An 18,376-nucleotide genomic window follows, 5' to 3' on the forward strand; every position below is an offset into this window, starting at 1 on the left:
GTTTACTTGTTAGACATGCACATTGAGTCACTTGGTCTCTGAGTGATTTGCGTTGCCCTGATCGCAAAAGGCTTTCGTCATTAGTTCTCTGTTAAAGGACAGATTGGATTTGGGAAGATTAGTGTCCGCAAGGAAAGCACCCCAGTGTCCGGCGCGGTGTCCGTTCAAACCGCCATTTTTGGTTCCGGGTGTGAGGTAGTACCAGCATGTTGCTTAGCCGGCTCAGACGTTCCAACAAAGTGTGATAGCCGTTCCTCTCCCTCTCTGTGGTCCCTCCACTCTCAACCCACCCATTAAATTGTGCACATACATTATTTCAATCATGTTCTGTATTGACTTGTTTAATTTTGCCTCTAATATGTACTAAAGTGAAGGTTAACTTAAGGTGGGCAAAAAAATTTCCCTGGCAACATCCCCGCATTATAACACTGTTTTGTAGGAAAATCGTGTCCCAATAACATCGTAGTTTTTAAGAACGCATCCACGATGTAAATCAGTGACTTGCTTTATGCACATCGTAAAAAGTAAATAATGATGGATGTTTTCTTTCACAATCTCACGAGATTCCCGGAACTCCTAGGATAAAGACCTTTATAATGACATGGGTTTTATGTATGGTGCTTCGTTGAGTTGTTTAAGATAAAATAGTTGGAAACAGACTGCTGCCTCGATCGCTCCTGAAAATAACTCGTTCGCTCCTCGGGTGATAACTGCTCTCGGTGGAGTGATACGGATGCATAAAACAACTAAAATACAATTCAGCTTCGATTTTAAAATGATATGCACTGCACAGGGTTCGATAGGGTTCCACGCAAAGTAATGACATGGGCAATGAGGAAGTTAGGAGTGGAGGAATGGTTGATCAGAGTAGTGATGGCAATGTACAAAAGAGCGCGCACAGCTGTAAGGACGAAGGATGGGAACAGTGGCGAGTTTGAGGTGAAGGTGGGAGTGCATCAGGGGTCGGTACTAAGTCCACTACTACTTGTAGCTGTGATGGAGGTGCTGGCTCAGAACGTAAAGGAGGGTTTACCGTGGGAGTTGTTGTATGCAGATGATCTGGTGCTGATTGCGGAAAGTATGGATGGACTGAAGGAAAAGATGAACAAGTGGAAGGAATGTATGGAGACAAAAGGTCTGAAGGTGAATATCGGAAAGACGAAGGTGATGGCAAGTGGTAAAGCATGTGGTGAGGTGGAAAGAACTGGGAAGTGGCCCTGTGCTGTGTGCAGGAAGGGTGTCGGAGTGAACTCCATTCAATGTACAATGTGCGCTGAGTGGGTTCATCAAAAATGTAGTGGTCTGAGAGGGTCATTAACCAGTGTGGCAGCGACATTCAAATGTAAGGTGTGCACCGAGGGAGCTGCAGATGGAGGAAATGTTGAGTTGGATCTTGGAGACGGCGTGAAGCTGGAAGGTGTGAAAACATTTTGCTACCTCAGAGACATGCTGAATGGAGAAGGTGGATGAGACTCGGCAACGGTTGCTCAAGTGAGATGTGCATGGAAGAAGTTTCGGGAACTGAGTGGAGTGCTGATGAGGAGGGGAGTCGTTGAAGCTGAAGGGAAAGGTGTATGCTGCATGTGTGAGAAGTGTTATGATTTATGGGAGTGAGACATGGGTAATGAACGTAGAGCAGCAACGAAGGTTGGAAAGGGTGGAAATGCGAATGGTTCGATGGATGTGCGGAGTATCGTTGAGAGAGAGGAAGACAAATGATGAATTGCGAAAAATGATGGGAATAGAGCCTGTGATTGATGTTGTGAAGAGGAACAGGTTGAGATGGTTTGGTCATGTGTTGAGGAAGGATGAAAGTGACTGGTTGAGAAGAGTGATGGAAATGAATGTAGAAGGAAGTAGAGGACGGGGAAGACCAAGAAAGACTTAGCCAAAGATGGTGGAAGAAGAAATGCGGGCAAGGGGGTTAACAAGGAGAGATGCAGAAAATAGGGCAAGATGGAGAAGATTGTCATGGGGACCGCAAGGCTAACCCCCGCTCTAGCAGGGAAAATGGCCTTAAAATGCATGTTGTTGTTTGTTTTTATGCACTGCACATTTCCTACTCACTTAGAAACAGGCCTATGGGTAGTAATCAAATAAAGAATCCAGATTTCAGGGAGAATCTGGAGATTTCTCATACCAGAAAAACCTTTGCTGGCAAACACAGAGGGAAGCAAAGGAAGAAGTAATCTAAGGTTGGAATGCAAACATTGTTATTATAATTGTACTGACAAGTATAATTGTACTGACTGACTTGGGCAATTGCCCAAGAAAAGAAATACAGAAAGATTACCGGTCAAACGAAGGTAAAGGTAGTCACACAGCTCATGGATATCATAAATGGATTAATCATTCCTGAGGAAGGTTTTAAGCGGTAGAAACTTCAACTAAAATGAATTGCCAATAGTAGTGTATATATGTTGCTTCTGGGACACTCTCATTTTCCCATTGACTTACATGTTAATTTTTCCCCTCCCTCATTGCCCCTAAACACCTCTATTTCTCTCACCCTGTTCTTTACGAACCTTCTAACCTTTTGACATGTTATCCTTATTCATTAGACCACTTAAACAATGGTCCTTCTGTGTGAACCTGTGATCCTTCTGACCTTATGGACCTTTTAACCTTTTACTCTTAATATCATCTGGTGAATCATCTTTGGCCCACTCAAACAACGACCCTACAAGTATTTGTTTATGCATGGGAAATAATTTAATTCTCTTGCCACTCTCTTCACCATCTAATATATTAACAAAAAATATGTTTGAGTTTGGTTCTTTATCAAGATATTTTAACTGAGCTGAGATAAAATGATAAACCTCCCTCAATGTTCTTGTTTGAGCGCCTCCAGTGCCACACACTTTTTGGTAGGCTCTGCCCACCTTTTGTTAAGCTCCGTCCACTTTTTGGTAAACCCCGCCCACTTTTTGGTAAACCCACGCCCACTTTTTGCGAAGCCCCGCCCACTTTTTGTTAAGCCACGCCCACTTCTGCTAAGCTCCTCCCACTTTTGCTAAGTCCCACCCACTTTATAAACTCTTCAGCATTGTATCATTTCCAGGTAATACATTACATCATTTTCAGGGAATTTCCATCACATCATTTCCAGTTAAGACACGCCCAGGTTTTCCCAGGGAATTTCCACAGGAAATGACACACACCCAGCCCTTCTTATAAAAGGCACCGACCACACAGGCTTTTTCAAACACGCTTTCTGCTTCACTTGAGAATGGACTACTATGCCGAAATGGAATGGGATAACTTTGCTATTCCTTGGAGTCCTACTACCTGTGTAGAACTCAACCTTCAGATTGATGAACTGGACTCGAACCTCTTATCAATGGAGGTAAGTTTGTTTATTTATTTATTTAATTTTTTTTTTTTTTTTTTTTTTTTTTTTAGATGAGACTCATGTAAGAGTTAACAAAGTTTATTTTAATATTCATAGAGCTTGATTTATACAAATAAAAATATTGTATTAAATTAATACATTGTTATTTTCTTTCACAGGAAATTGTATCTGAGATACGAAATGAAAATTCTGCTTTTAACACAACTTGGGATGAAGTTATTTTTTTGTTTGAAGACATTTTGAACAACCAAGACCCCCAGAACGAGTTCTACCTTGATGACCCAGCCAAAGAGTTATACCTTGGAGATCCACAAAATCCTGAAAAAGAGTTTTACCATGATGATACTTGTTGTGAGTTATCAAAACAAAACCCACTGAACAAGTTCTACCTTGATGAGCCAGAATACAAGTCATACATTGGAGACCCACAAATTTCTGAAAATTGGGAAAGGGGAGTTCTCCCTGATGGTCCGCAGTTATACTATGTGAGACACATCATAGAAACCCTAAAAAATTGTGAAATGGGAATTCTCCCTGATGGTCCGCAGTTATACTATGTGAGACACATCATAGAAACCCTAAAAAATTGGGCAAGGAGAGTTCTCCCTGATGGTCCGCAGTTATACTATGTGAGACACATCATAGAAACCCTAAAAAATTGGGCAAGGAGAGTTCTCCCTGATGGTCCGCAGTTATACTATGTGAGACACATCATAGAAACCCTAAAAAATTGGGAAAGGGAAGTTTTCCCTGATGGTCCTATCCGCAGTTATACTATGTGAGACTTATCACGGAAACCCCCAATATTTCTGAAAATTGTGGTTCTACCTTGGGGACTTGGAAAGATGGTTATATTTTTGGAGACTCGGAATGGGGGTTTTGTTTTGATGACTCGGAATGTGATACCTATCTTGGAGGCTCAACAGGAATGTGGTTATGCCTTGGGAACTTGGAAAGTTGGTTTTATTTTGGAGACTCTACCTGTGGGGTTCCTCTTGGAGACTCTTTGGATTTCTAAAGCAATGAACAATGTTCTTTATTTAATGACGCTTGATTTAAGCAATATCAAGAAAGTTCGAGGAAGAAAATGCTGGAAAATTCTTTCTTCCCATTTCTACTTCTTCAAACTTGAAAGCCTTGAAAGACAGAATTGGAGGGAAGAGGAAAAAAAAAAAAAAGAAATACGTATTTAAAAAAAAGAAGAAAAGAAAGATTATGTTAGGGTTTGGGTGGGATTTTGAATGTGAGGGTTAGGGATGGGGTTGGGTTAGGGATGGGGTTGGGTTAGGGTTGGGATTTTGAATGTGAGGGTTAGGGTTGGGGTTGGGTTAGGGATGGGATTGGGTTAGGGTTGGGATTTTGAATGTGAGGGTTAGGGATGGGTTGGGTTAGGGATGGGGTTGGGTTAGGGTTGGGTTAGGGATGGGGTTGGGTTAGGGATGGGATTGGGTATGGGATTGGGTTGGGTTAGGGATGGGGTTGGGTTAGGGATGGGGTTGGGTTAGGAATGGGTTGGGTTAGGGATGGGGTTGGGTTAGGGATGGGTTTGGGTTAGGGATGGGTTTGGGTTAGGGATGGGGTTGGGTTAGGGATGGGGTTGGGTTAGGGTTTGTATATTATTATGACTCACTCACACATACACAAAAGTTAAGCCCCAACTGGAAAGTTGAGGGATTCTGTGTTTGGGGTTCACAGATTTAAAAACGTATCCCCATTATACACACACAAAAGTTAAGCCCCAACTGAAACGTTGTGGGATTCTGTGTTTGGGGTTCACAGATTTAAAAACGTATCCCCATTATACACACACAAAAGTTAAGCCCCAACTAAAAAGTTGTGGGATTCTGTGTTTGGGGTTCACAGATTTAAAAACGTATCCCCATTATACACACACAAAAGTTAAGCCCCAACTAAAAAGTTGTGGGATTCTGTGTTTGGGGTTCACAGATTTAAAAACGTATCCCCATTAGATTTTATTTATTTATTTATTATTTTCAAGGGTATTATCTGCTTACTTGTGTTTTTTGTAATTCTTGCGAGTAAAATGAACCCAAGATTTCTTCTCCATTTAAATCATATAATTTGTAGGTCCAAGGGACTGTATCCATTACATCAATGATTTTAAATAATTCACGAGTCCATTTTTGTGTATAACCTTTCTCAAAATGACTTTTCCATATTTATATTCTTACAATATCACCAACTTTAAACTTGGGCTTTCTCAAATTAATCTCCTTTTCATATTCTAATTTTGTAAATGTTTCTGATGGTTTTGATTTTGTTGATGAATGAACTGTATTATTGTAATTATCTACAATATCCTGAATTAAATACACCCATTTTTGAGAACCGAGTTGTGTGAATTTTTTATATAATTTCTCTTTTAAAGTACGATTAAAACGCTCAAAACAACTGCCTTTCCTTCATTAAAGGTGCTGTATAATTTAATACCCTTCCCCTTAAGAAATTTCATGAATATTTTGTTATAGAACTCTGTTCCCTCATCAGTCCATAACTTCTTTGGTTTCCTTTTATCCCGATCAAATATTAGCTTAAAGGCTAACATTAAAGTATCACCCCTTTTATTTTTTAAAGGGACAACCCAGGCAAATCTACTCCTCAAATCAATAACGGTTAGGGCATACCTGTATCCCCTGTCATTATTCAATTCAATTAAATCAGCGGACCATATGTGGTCGGTGTATTTAGAATAAACCTTCCTTCTTTTAAACTTTGTGATTATAGGTTTGTGTAATTCTTCAGCCAAAAGCTCCTCAGTCTTGATGACATCATTAGAGCCTAATAGTTTTTTGAGGAATAACCAAGACCAAGTTTCAATTTAGCATTTATCAAATTTCTCACAATAAACCTATCAACTTTCTCTCTCAACGTTGGATTTTGTATCAAAGACAAATTATACAACATTTCGCTGTCGGCTTTATGTTTTTCAGTCAACGTAGTGGTTTTCCCATAAGCAATATCATGCTTCATACACACTTCGTCAACCCTATTTGTAGGTTTAGACCAAGGTTTAGGATTGTCAGCCTCATCTAATCTTTTATCCAAGTTTGTTCCTGGACCACAGAAAGAATACCCTGGAAGGTGTAATTCCCCTGGAATTCCAGTTGTTGTAAATTTACTTCCTGACAGAAACTTTTGTACGTCTCCTCCTCTTTTAGGAGAGATGAATTGGCACTTTTTAGAGCCACACACTTGACATATTCCTTTTTGATAAACTCTATTATTTTTAGCTTTAACATAAGAGATATTTTTAGATTTAGTTTTCTTTTTACATTTGAGACAATAACTCATATTTATTTATCAGAAAAATTCCGACAGAGTATCAAAACCTTTTTGGTTTTCAACATATACATTTCAATCTTTATTTTTAAAACATAAAGAATCCTAAGGAATGCCTTCACTCTCTCCTCCATTTATTTACAAATAAAAACTAACTAAAGTCAATGACACCAACATCATCAATCACATAATCTTTTCCTTCTTCTTCTTCTTCTTCACCACTTTCTCGTTTAAATCTCCTCCCTGAAATTGAAGACATTGACGTTGTTATTTTTGAAACCATTATCTTCATAAGAGTTGTTAATTCTTTAATTTCCTCTTCGGTGCGTTGAGATTGATTTATTTGCTGTAATACACTCAATCTTTTACGAATCTCACTGATTTCCATCTTTTAATATTTTTCCTCCCTCTCTCTTTGCTCCCTTTCCTCCCTCTCCTCCTTCTCCTTTTTCTCCCTCTCCTCCTTCTCCTTTTTCTCCCTCTCCTCCTCCTTTTTCTCCTTTTTCTCCCTTTCCTCCTTCTCCTTTTTCTCTCTTTCCTCCTTCTCTTCTTTAACTCCTTCCTCATTTATCTTAGCAATTTTTGATATCAATATTTTCACAGCATTCATTCTTTCTTTATTTTCCTCTTCGGTGAGTTGAGATTGATCTTCTTGCTGTAAGACATCCACTCTTTTTTGAATCACTCTGATTTCCATCTCCCTCTCCTCCCTCTCTCTTTGTTCCCTCTCCTCCTTCTCTCTTTTCTCCTTCTCTTCTTCAACTCCTTCCTCATCCCTTGCTACCCTTGAGTTTAAACCCCAAAGAATATTATACATATACTCATCTGGATTTTGAGATATTCTTGTATCTATAATTATTTTTCTCATAATAGGATACCAATAAGATTTGTTGACGATTTCTAAAAGAGTTTTATATTTCATAACTTTGAGAAGTTCATTTTTATTTAATACTTTAAACAAGTCTCTATTTGTGGGTTTAACAATATCAGTATAAGGCCAGTTTTTTATGACAAAATTCCCATGTATATGCTCCAAATCATAAGGTATGTAATACCGAGCACCCTTTTCTTGTAGGTATCCTTGAATACAAAAATTATAATTCTCTTGTAGTCTTCTTCCTGCCATTTATGTATCAGAAATATATGTGAGATTAATATTATGACAGGTAATACCACCCCATCTTCCCACTACCAAATCGGTTTGTATTCCTCGGCTTTCTATCCTTATCTCATGACCTTCCTTCTTTGTCATGCTAACCATCGCTATACTATCATATATTTTTCTTTTCTTAAAACCATGTATTTGTTGTTTATTAATTGTACTTCCACATAAATCCATATCCTCACCAAGTGGATAATATTCTTCTTTACGAGACTGATTCAAATCATGTAGGTCTTCTATGTTTATTGAAAAAGACCAATTATACCCTAAATCAGGCATATCGTACCCCCATTTATTAATTCGCATATTAACTATATGTCCTTCTTTATAAAATTCAATTGTAAGCAGGTAGTTAAATTCAATGAGGAAAGGTGTATGGTCAGTATAACCAGGTGTTGTGGTTGTAAAATTTACTTGTTTAACAAAACGTGCTGTTTTCTTTAAAAATATATATTGTGATAAATCACTAAATCTAATTAAGTCATTCGCATCTGTAGGGTTTGGATAATTGATTAATTTATAAGTATTCTTCATATTAATATTTTTACTTACACTATATTTTTGTCGTTCAGCCTGTGCCTTTGTATAATAATTTGATAAATCAATATCCTGAGAGGATTTTCCAAAGATAGAACCATCTTTTCCAACATAAGTCATTTATATTAGATTAAAAATGATATCATAAAAATTTTCATTATTGTTGAGTTGAAATAATACATATAAACATAATTGACCACAACATTTAGAATTAATTTCTTGAACTTGAAATGTTTGATAAACACCATTCTGTAAGAATTGTATTACTTCAACAGGTGGTGGCATACCATAACTATCAAAATAATATTTATCCTGACTATTATGAATACAAACCCAATGAGAACCATTCTGTGTGTCTAAATTCATAATAATATTCTTTGTATTCTTATTTATATGTATTAATTCATCTCTCATGCAAATAACCACATTATCAATTTTTAGTGTTTTACAATACTTAGCTAGTTCTATATTTGACGTTGTATTCTTTCCAAATTGTTTAAACCATTTATCCATTTATTTATGAGAAAGATACAATCCATTACCCCGTTTAGTTAGTTTAACACCCGCTTGAGCGATAGAGGAAAGCATATCTCCAACCAACAATCTAGCTTTATCAGGTAGACTTTCAAGTTTTTGAGCAAAATCTACAATTACACCACTTCCACTAATTTGTTTCTCCAACTCCTTGTTATGTCTTTCCAATTCTTTTTGAGCTTTTAGTTGTGCCTTCCTTTCGTTAGCAGTTTTTACCGCTGCTGAAATACCACCAGTCAATGCTCCCGCCGCACTTAAACCAGCAAATAAAGGAATTAGAAACGGGAGAAATCCTCCTCTTGACTCGTCTATTGAATATTTCTTTAACATAGGTTTCGTCATTTTAATTTTAAGTGATCCAACATCATTTAGTGTTTTTACTTGTGTGTGTGTGAGTAAAACATCAATTCTTACAGCTCCTTTTCTTTGAATTGTATTAACATTAATAATACAAGGCTTTTGATTTTGAATACAAGATGTTAATTTATTAAGATTGATTTGATTAACATATACCCCAACCATTTATTTATGAGAAAAAACCTATGTGATATTAATCATAACACCATTATCTGTATTAATCTGTAATTCTGTTTCCTCCAAAAGCAAACAATATGCATTAACCTCTTCACTCTCCCCTCTTTCAATGTATAGAGAAGTATCCACTCGATTAGACTTTATAGTTTCCTTTTGAGAACTCAGGTCAATTGCGTAGATTGTATAAAGTTTTTGAAACGCAACCATATCCAAAATAGGATCATTATTACCATTACTTTCACACACCTTTTGGTAGGACTTGTAGGCTTCCGCATAATCATTTTTTTCCCAATCAATTTCCAATCTATCTCGCGGATAAAATGTGCCATCAAGAGAAACCCGAAGTTGTTTCACCTTAGCATTATCACTCAGGGCATTATTCTTATTAGTACCGTCCTCTCCATCTGGTTTTTTTAAAATGAGCCAGAGGTATCGTGGCTTTCCTTGAAGAACACCCAAATTCCAAGTGTAGGTAGTGTGTTCCAGTTTAACGTGTTGACATCTTCTTTTAAGGTATGATACATTTAGCGGTTTCTTTGAGTTAAGTCTTCTATTTAACATCTCTTCCGTTTTAAGATTAGGAGTATATTCACTGATATACCATCACAAATCATTAATAACAAATTTATTGTTGTCTCCAAAAGCATTTTCAACCCCAAAAAGCAACCTATTTACATTATCATTCCTTTGTAGTTGAAATCTAATTTTAAGACCATACAAAACTTTGTCATAATCACAAAATCCAAATATACCTTTCAGAGGTACTGCTACGGTAAAACTATTCTCTGGTTTTGTGTCATCATTATACATTGCCTTCCTTTGACTATAACCAGGGTCTGTGTTTGTACCCATTGACATATCAGGAATAAAACCTTCAACAGCTCCCTTACCCATTCTATCACCAAACGAATATAGTGTAAATTTCATCATTTCAGATGTAGCAGAGACATAATCAACCGCTTCAACCTCTTGTGTTCCAATATACAGGCGGACACTGTCAAACATTTTCCAGAAGAAATCATTTACGAGTGTAGCATTAGTATTATTCGCAGCCTTAGTGAATTTAAATTTACACAGCAAGAAACTATCAGCTATATTCAAGTAAGTTTGTTGATTATTTATTTCAAAACTTTTTGTTCCGTTTGAATTCCAGTCTGTTCCTGTTATAGCATTTACCTTAAAATAGTCTTCCTTTTTAGTGGAGTTTGAAATGATAATTGTATCATCCAAATCATAGATACTATCAATCGCTTCCATACTTGTATTTATATAGTATTAAAATCGTTGAAACCCTGACCCAAGTATTTTAATGATTTTTTGTCGTTCTTGTGAAGATAGTTGAGTTTTACCTTTTTTTATTTCTTTGATTGCTTGTAATTTATGAGACTCCTTTTGAGCATCTTTTATACTCTTTATAGCACCCGCAACGGAGCCCACGGCAGAAGCAGTTGAACCAATTAGGTCTTTATGTTTAAGGATGGTTGAACCAATACCCATTAGAGTATCAATTATCCCATCTCCTTTATTTCGAAATTGATGACCTACACCTCGTTGTCTCTTAGGTTTATAGTATCCTCTACCCACATACCTTGTATAGTATGGTGAAAGGTACATGCCCTCCCCTGTAATTATTTTATATTTTCCCAACTCGTGTTTTCTCACAATAACCATTATTTATTTATTGAAAAACTTCATGTAGGTGAATTCTGATGGATATAATTTCATCATTAAAGGATATCATACAATTATCTTGGTCGGTTATCCTAAAATTTACTCTGTATATGGTTTTTCCTGACACAGGTAAATAGACAAGATTTTTTGGTTCCATATTAAATTTATAACCAATCGGGGTTGAGTATGCACTGAATGAAAATATTGTATTTGTTCTTATTCCATCGTTATAAGCACCATCAATCAAATCACAATGAATTAATACTGAATTTATACCGGAGGATATTTGGATAACATTATCACTGTAAAACGTCCCGTTATTTTCAATCTTTTTTGAAGAGAAACCCAATAGCTCTCTAAACGAATTTTCAATCGTGAAATCAACTTTATAATTATTTTTAAGTTTAATAGTTGATTTTGAAGTGTGTTTTTGAATATCTATTACAATATTTTTTGGTTCATCACCTTTTTCTTTCATAAGGCGAGAGACTTCTGAAGATATTTGAGAAATCTCGTAAGCTCCAGGTGAAACGGTTATAGTTTTATATCCACTTCCTGGATTATAACTAAACTTGTTGTTTTTCTCTGTGATATTAAACAAGGTATTATAAGTTTCCATCGACAATAAAGATGCCTCATATGAGGTAAGGGGGTCAAGTTGTAGTGGGTAAGGGAATGAAGCTGTGTAATCGCTCGTTGTGAAATTAAAACTAAGAATTGTGCTTCTCATCTTATTTAATATCTAATAAAATATCTTTGTATTGACATTTATTAATTATTTTCATATTCATCAACTGATCTAAAATGGCTGAGGATTCATTAAAACAATTGTTGTTTCCAGCCTTCTTACTACCTAACAACAATAATAGCCTATTAACTAATTGTGATGGGTCATTTGGAAGAAAACTAACACCTGAACCAAGCTTACTTAAAGCATCAATAATATGTTTCTCCTTCTCATTCTTCTTACTTTTACCAGCAACAGAAACTCCATAATCAAGTGCATTTAGCAACTCAATATATACCCTATCTTCCTCTCTTTCCATATCAAGTGGTTCCTCAAAATATTTTGAACCGCTGAATCCGGGGTTTGTTAGAAGAAACATTAATCTTGGAGTTAATTTAACATTTGGTTGAGTAGAACTCAAGAACATCAATTCATCATTAAATATCAATACCTTTTCTTCCACAAGATGGAACACTGCTGGTTCTTCTGTTGGAATGAGACCTGCTCTGGTTTTTGAATCTTCCAAATATTCATTGTTTTGAAGAGCTTCCACTACATAATTAGGGGGTTGATTTACCTCCTCAAGTTTCTGAAATAATTCTTCATCATTATATTCTAATTTTCCAAGTTCTTGTTTTGTTATCTGACTAAAATCTTTGAGCATTTGAAGTTTTTTCGGAGTAAATTCTACCGTGGGAACTGTAGGGTGTTGAGTTTTTAAAAGCGGTTTAAAAAATTTCTCTTGTTTTCTTTCAAAGGCTTCTTCACCAGTTAGTTTCTGTCTCCGTTTCTTCTTTATCTCTTCCTGTTGCTTTACAACTTTTGAAACCAACTCTTGATGTTCTTTAAACTTTCTTACTCTTTCTTCGGTATTCATTTTCTGTATTTATTTATTGAAAAATATCATTTAATGAATTGTAAAGGTCAATGGGAAAATTTTCCTTTTCTTTGTCATCATAGTAAATGTGTTGAAATAAATCCTTTTCTTTAAATATTTCATCAAATTCTTTATTGGTATTAATACGAGTTGTTATTTCTTCTTCACTAATACTTGTATCTCTGCTTTTCATACGTTTGCGTTGAGTCTCCTCATCGATATCAAAACCGAATGATAAAATCTTAACTCCATCACCACACAATTGTTTAATAATTTGTCTCATTCCTTCAGGATTAGTTTCTAAAATCCCAAGACCATTAGATTTTACTTTATTTAACTCACTCTTACAATGTGAATATTTTGTAGAACCAAGAGAGACCTCCTCAAATATTTGACCTTCGTTCCTCAATCGCATATGTTCCTCCATTGAAATGTAGTAATAATCTTTCCCTTCTACTTCTCCTGGTCGCTTTGCTCTGGTTGTAGTACTCACAAAACGAATCATAGGGTGTTTTTAAAAAAAACTTACAATCTTTTCATTTTTACTATTCAAGAGTTTAGATTTATGAAAGTTCTTTCCTGAAGCAGATTTACCCACAAGATTAATAATAATAGTTATCATTTATATATGTAATTATGTTTAAAATAAAAATACATCCTTTAATATCTCATCTTGTTTCACAACAATATATTTATATTTTTCAATCGTGTGTTTCATATAATTTTCAAATTCTTTTTTACTACATAACGTAGAGCAATTATCTCTCCAAAAATTATTTACATCTATTGAATTTAACTTAAATAAAATAAAAGTATTGGCATTGTTTCTTATTGAGCGTCGAGGGAGTTGAAAATATGATTGACTAAGATATATACAATTACAAGAAGAATGTCTCCCTCTTGTATAGTAGCTATCCATTACTGTTTGGTTTCTCTCATTAACACAATCATCAAAGATGACGAGGTTCTTTTTTGATTTATCTAAATCTTGAGGTGAAGGTATATCATCCGTATTATCACTGAGAATACAAGTTATGGGTTTTGGTTTCGATTTTGATTTCTGTGTATCACAAAATAATTGTATTATATCTTCAATATTATAATCATTTAGTTTGTTTTGAAGTTTAAATAAACCGATAATGTCTTCCTTTTTAAGACCTGCATTAAAACCCTGTGAGAGTAGTTGATACTCGGGTTGAAAACTAGACTTTGTAAAAATTATTAAATTATCATAATCTAAAAAATTAGGACCAAGGAGCATCTTTAAAAGTAAACAGGTTTTTCCACATCCGCTTGAACCAACTATTAGACATCTCAATGAATTTGGAATGTTTTTATGGTTATTAAATTTTATCTTATCTATCTATAATTCCAGTAATCTCTGTGTGTGTGTATGTGTGTATGTGTGTATGTCTGTGTGTTTGTCTGTGACCGCTGTTTCTCGACAACCACGGGTCCGATATACTTGAAACTTGCCAGGTATATTGCTGGGGACCTGAGGATGTGCCTTTTCAAGGTTTCATATTAATCGGACAAGTAGTTACCGAGCTATGGCGATTTCTTTACCAAACTCCGCAAGCCGTTCGCTTTGGACCAAACCATTTCATGTAAATAGAGGGGGGGGGGGGGGATTGTCACCGTACTCGCAAGCCGTTCGCTTTGGACCAAACCATTTCATGTAAATAGAGGGGGGGGATTGTCACCGTACTCGCAAGCCGTTCGCTTTGGACCGAACCATTTCATGTAAATAGAGGGGGGGGATTGTCACCGTACTCGCAAGCCGTTCGCTTTGGACCAAACCATTTCATGTAAATAGAGGGGGGGGATATAATTTTAGATATATATATAGTACGGGCATGCCCTAGTTTTCCCAAACGGGTAAAAAATCATTCATTTATATATTTGGAAAACAAGTCATCTAACTTTATTTGAGCTATTTTAGAAACTCTATATTTTTTCCTGAGTTCGGGTTTAATTTCAAAATAATTCATTATTTTATTTATATAGTATCTTGTATTAACATTTCCATTTAAATTATTTTGAATAATAAATATCATTAAACCCTTATACATTTCCTCAATACAAATAGTCTCTTCCCTTGAAAGAAATGGTGTGTTATCATCACAATACTCAACATTCATCTCTCTTATTAATCTTGTAAAGTAATTCATTTTTGGTTCTAATTTAAAAGAGTTATATATATTTTTATATTTTTTATTATCATTAATTAAAATTAAATCACAGAAAATACATTGTTTATATGAACCCTCATTATTAAGCCCTATTCTATCACAAGCCGGACAATTCTCTAATTTATCATATGGAGAGTCTGGAAATTCTAAATATCCTTCAGAACTTATCATATTTATATGGTAAATTTTTACTTAAACTAAACGCAAGTTTATTCATTAAAAAATACAATGTTTCAAAGCACAAAAGACAAATTTCAATCAATCTCTACTTCAGTGAAAGATATAGAAAAATATGTCAAAGATGTTAAATTGAACAAAGATAAATATGGAAATTTTTGGGTAAAACCAGTTATGGAAAATAACATGAGCCCCTCTATTTCATTTAAAGGAAGAGCTCTAACTATACCTGGAAAGACATCCATTAAAGTAAATCTAACAAAAGTTTCTCCTCTACTCCTGGCAATTTATTCAAAGCTTGAAAAAGTGATTGACCACGATACTTTGAAAAAGAATGATAAGACCATCAACAATACTCGTGGAGAAATTTGTATTTACTTTAATAATCCAAAGGGTGTAGATCTAAGTAAAATGAATGATGTTAATATTTCTGGTGAAATGTCATTTCGTTCTATGATAGTTAGAGATTATTTAAAGATAACTTTTGATATTAAAAATGTAGAGATTGAATCCATTAATGAAAGAAAGTATATTGGTATAGATGGAAAGGTTTTTTCTGCTAATTAAATATGAGTCATTACAGCAGTGAAGATTTTACTATTTCATTGAACTCGGACGATAGTGATGATAGTATTTCATTGAACTCGGACGATGGTGATGATAGTATTTCATTGAACACAGATGATAGTTATGATACTAATAGTTTGTGCTCAAATGATAGTTATGAGAGTAGCTTTATTGATGACTCTGAGTATGATTCTGAGTATTCATGTGATAGTTATGACTTAGATGATTCTGAGTGAAAAAGTGTTTTAGTTTAAGCACAGCGATATATATAAAATGGAGCTGTAAAGCTCAAAAGTGTTTTATTTTAAGCACAGCGATATATATAAAACGGAGCTGTAAAGCTCAAAAGTGTTTTATTTTAAGCACAGTGATATATATAAAACACCACGTTTTCTCACGCTATAAATATGGTTTATTGTGATACTTGCGAGAAGGAAGTAAAATATTATAAACAACATATTCTCACCGCAAAACATACATACAACATTCTTAACAAACTTTCCCCTCTTCCACCTAAAACAAAACATTGTAAGGTCTGTAAAACAACCATCCTCAAGAAGGGGTTTAAAGCCCATCTTAAAACTAACAAACACTTGTCAAAATTGTTTACTATTAAAAATACTGATGGTGCTTTCAAAAGACATATCAGGTTTCGAATCTTTAACTTCAAACCTCCCGAACCAAAGTCTATAGTTGATGCTGTAGAAATAGTCAAACCTGCTGTTCAAACATTGATTGAAAAAACACTAAAAGAAATGAAACCACTTAAATTTTATATGGGGGTAAAATTAGAAATGACAAAGGATAAAGGAGTTATAGATACACCATACATGAGAACTGAGCCACACTTTATATCTTCATATCAAGATTTTAAAACATCAGGAGTCTATGATGAACTTATTAAACAAGAGCAAGATGTGGATAATTCAATCGTAGGAAGTGGATTCAATATAGGAAAAATTATTTACATAGACATTCATATTCTTAAATCAGATCCTCTAAAAGCTTCTTCTTACATTGATTTACCCAGTGTTATCAAAAATAGAAAAGCAGTTATCAATATCAAAAATAAAGACAATAAATGTTTTCTCTGGTCTATTTCACACTTACATCCTCCACATTTTCATGATGAAAGAGTATCTCATTATAAAAAATATGAGAATACATTAAATACGAAAGATCTAAAGTTTCCGATGACTTTAAATGATATTCCTAAATTTGAAAAGATGAATAATTTATCAGTTAATGTTTATGGTCTAACAGAAACAAACAACATTCAGGTTTTAAAGCTTTCTGACAATTGTAAACAAACTCATATTAATCTTCTATATTTTAATTCAGAGGAAAATTCACATTATACATACATCAAAGATATTGCTAAATTAATAAAACCACAAGTATGTAAAAGAACAAATAAAATATATATTTGTATGCGTTGTCTTAACTTCTTCCATACACAAGAAAGATTAGATAAACATTCAAATTATTGTGGTGAACATAAATCAACGGTAATCAACATGCCTAAAAAAGACTCAAAGATCACATTCAAAGATGAAAAGAAAACAATAAAACATCCATTTGTTATATATGCTGATTTTGAAAGTATTTTAGAAAAAATTGATACTGCTTCTCCAGATCCAAAAGAATCAAACACAAATAAATATCAAAAACATACTCCTTGTGGTTTTTGTTATTATATCAAATCAACTCCTGTTGGTGATAAATATAACAAGTTAGAGATGTATAGAGGCTCAAATACCCCAGAGGAGTTTGTGAAACGACTAGAAAAAGACTGTGTTCGATTAACCAAGATAATGAGAGAAACCAATAAACCAATGTCCTTAACAAGTAAAGAAAAAAGGGAATTTATAAAAAACAATGTCTGTCATATTTGTGAGGAGAAAATTGGTAAAGGTCTAAAGGTTAGAGACCATTGTCATCTCACTGGTAAATATAGAGGTCCGGCTCATCAAAGTTGTAATATTAATTATCAACTCCCCTCTTTCATTCCTGTCTTTCTTCATAACAACGCTCATTATGATACACATCTATTTATCAAGGAACTCTCAAAGACTTCTGGAAGTATCTCAGCAATTCCAAACACGGATCAGAAATACATTTCATTCACAAAAACAATTCACACATCTCCTATTACTCATATCAGATTTCTTGATACATTTAAATTCATGGCAAGTCCATTGGTTAACTTGGTTCAAAATCTAAAAGAGTTTCCATGTCTTTCAGAGTATTTTTTAGATAAAGATTTTCTAACACAAAAGGGAATTTACCCCTATGACTATATGGACTCATTTGAGAGATTCAATGAAACACAACTTCCTTCAAAAGAAAATTTCTATAACAAATTAAACAACAGTAATATATCTGATAAAGATTATGTACACACACAAAATGTTTGGGAAAAATATAACATCAAGAATCTTGGCGAGTATCACGATTTGTATCTCAAAACTGATGTGCTTTTATTGGCCGATGTATTTGAAGCCTTTAGATCTGTTTGTCGCACTGGATATGGATTGGATCCTGCTCACTACTACACAGCACCTGGATTGGCCTGGAGTGCGATGTTGAAAATGACAAAACAAGCTTTGGATTTGATAACCGATGTTGATATGCTTTTGATGATTGAAAAGGCAAAAAGAGGTGGAATTTCACAAGTCTGCTCGAGTAGATACGCAAAAGCAAATAACAAATATCTTCCAAATTATGATCCAACGAAAGAGAGTTC

General features: G+C 34.7%; 1 protein-coding gene across 17 annotated transcripts in view; it reads right to left on the reverse strand.

The window, feature by feature from the left end:
• The window catches only part of HMBOX1 (homeobox containing 1), an 82,267-nt gene that overhangs the window by 37,934 nt on the left and 25,957 nt on the right, over window positions 1-18,376 (reverse strand). The window lies entirely within an intron of this gene.

Source organism: Myxine glutinosa, chromosome 5 (genome assembly GCF_964187855.1).
Source record: "Myxine glutinosa chromosome 5, kmMyxGlut1.1, whole genome shotgun sequence".
Lineage (NCBI taxonomy): Eukaryota > Metazoa > Chordata > Myxini > Myxiniformes > Myxinidae > Myxine > Myxine glutinosa.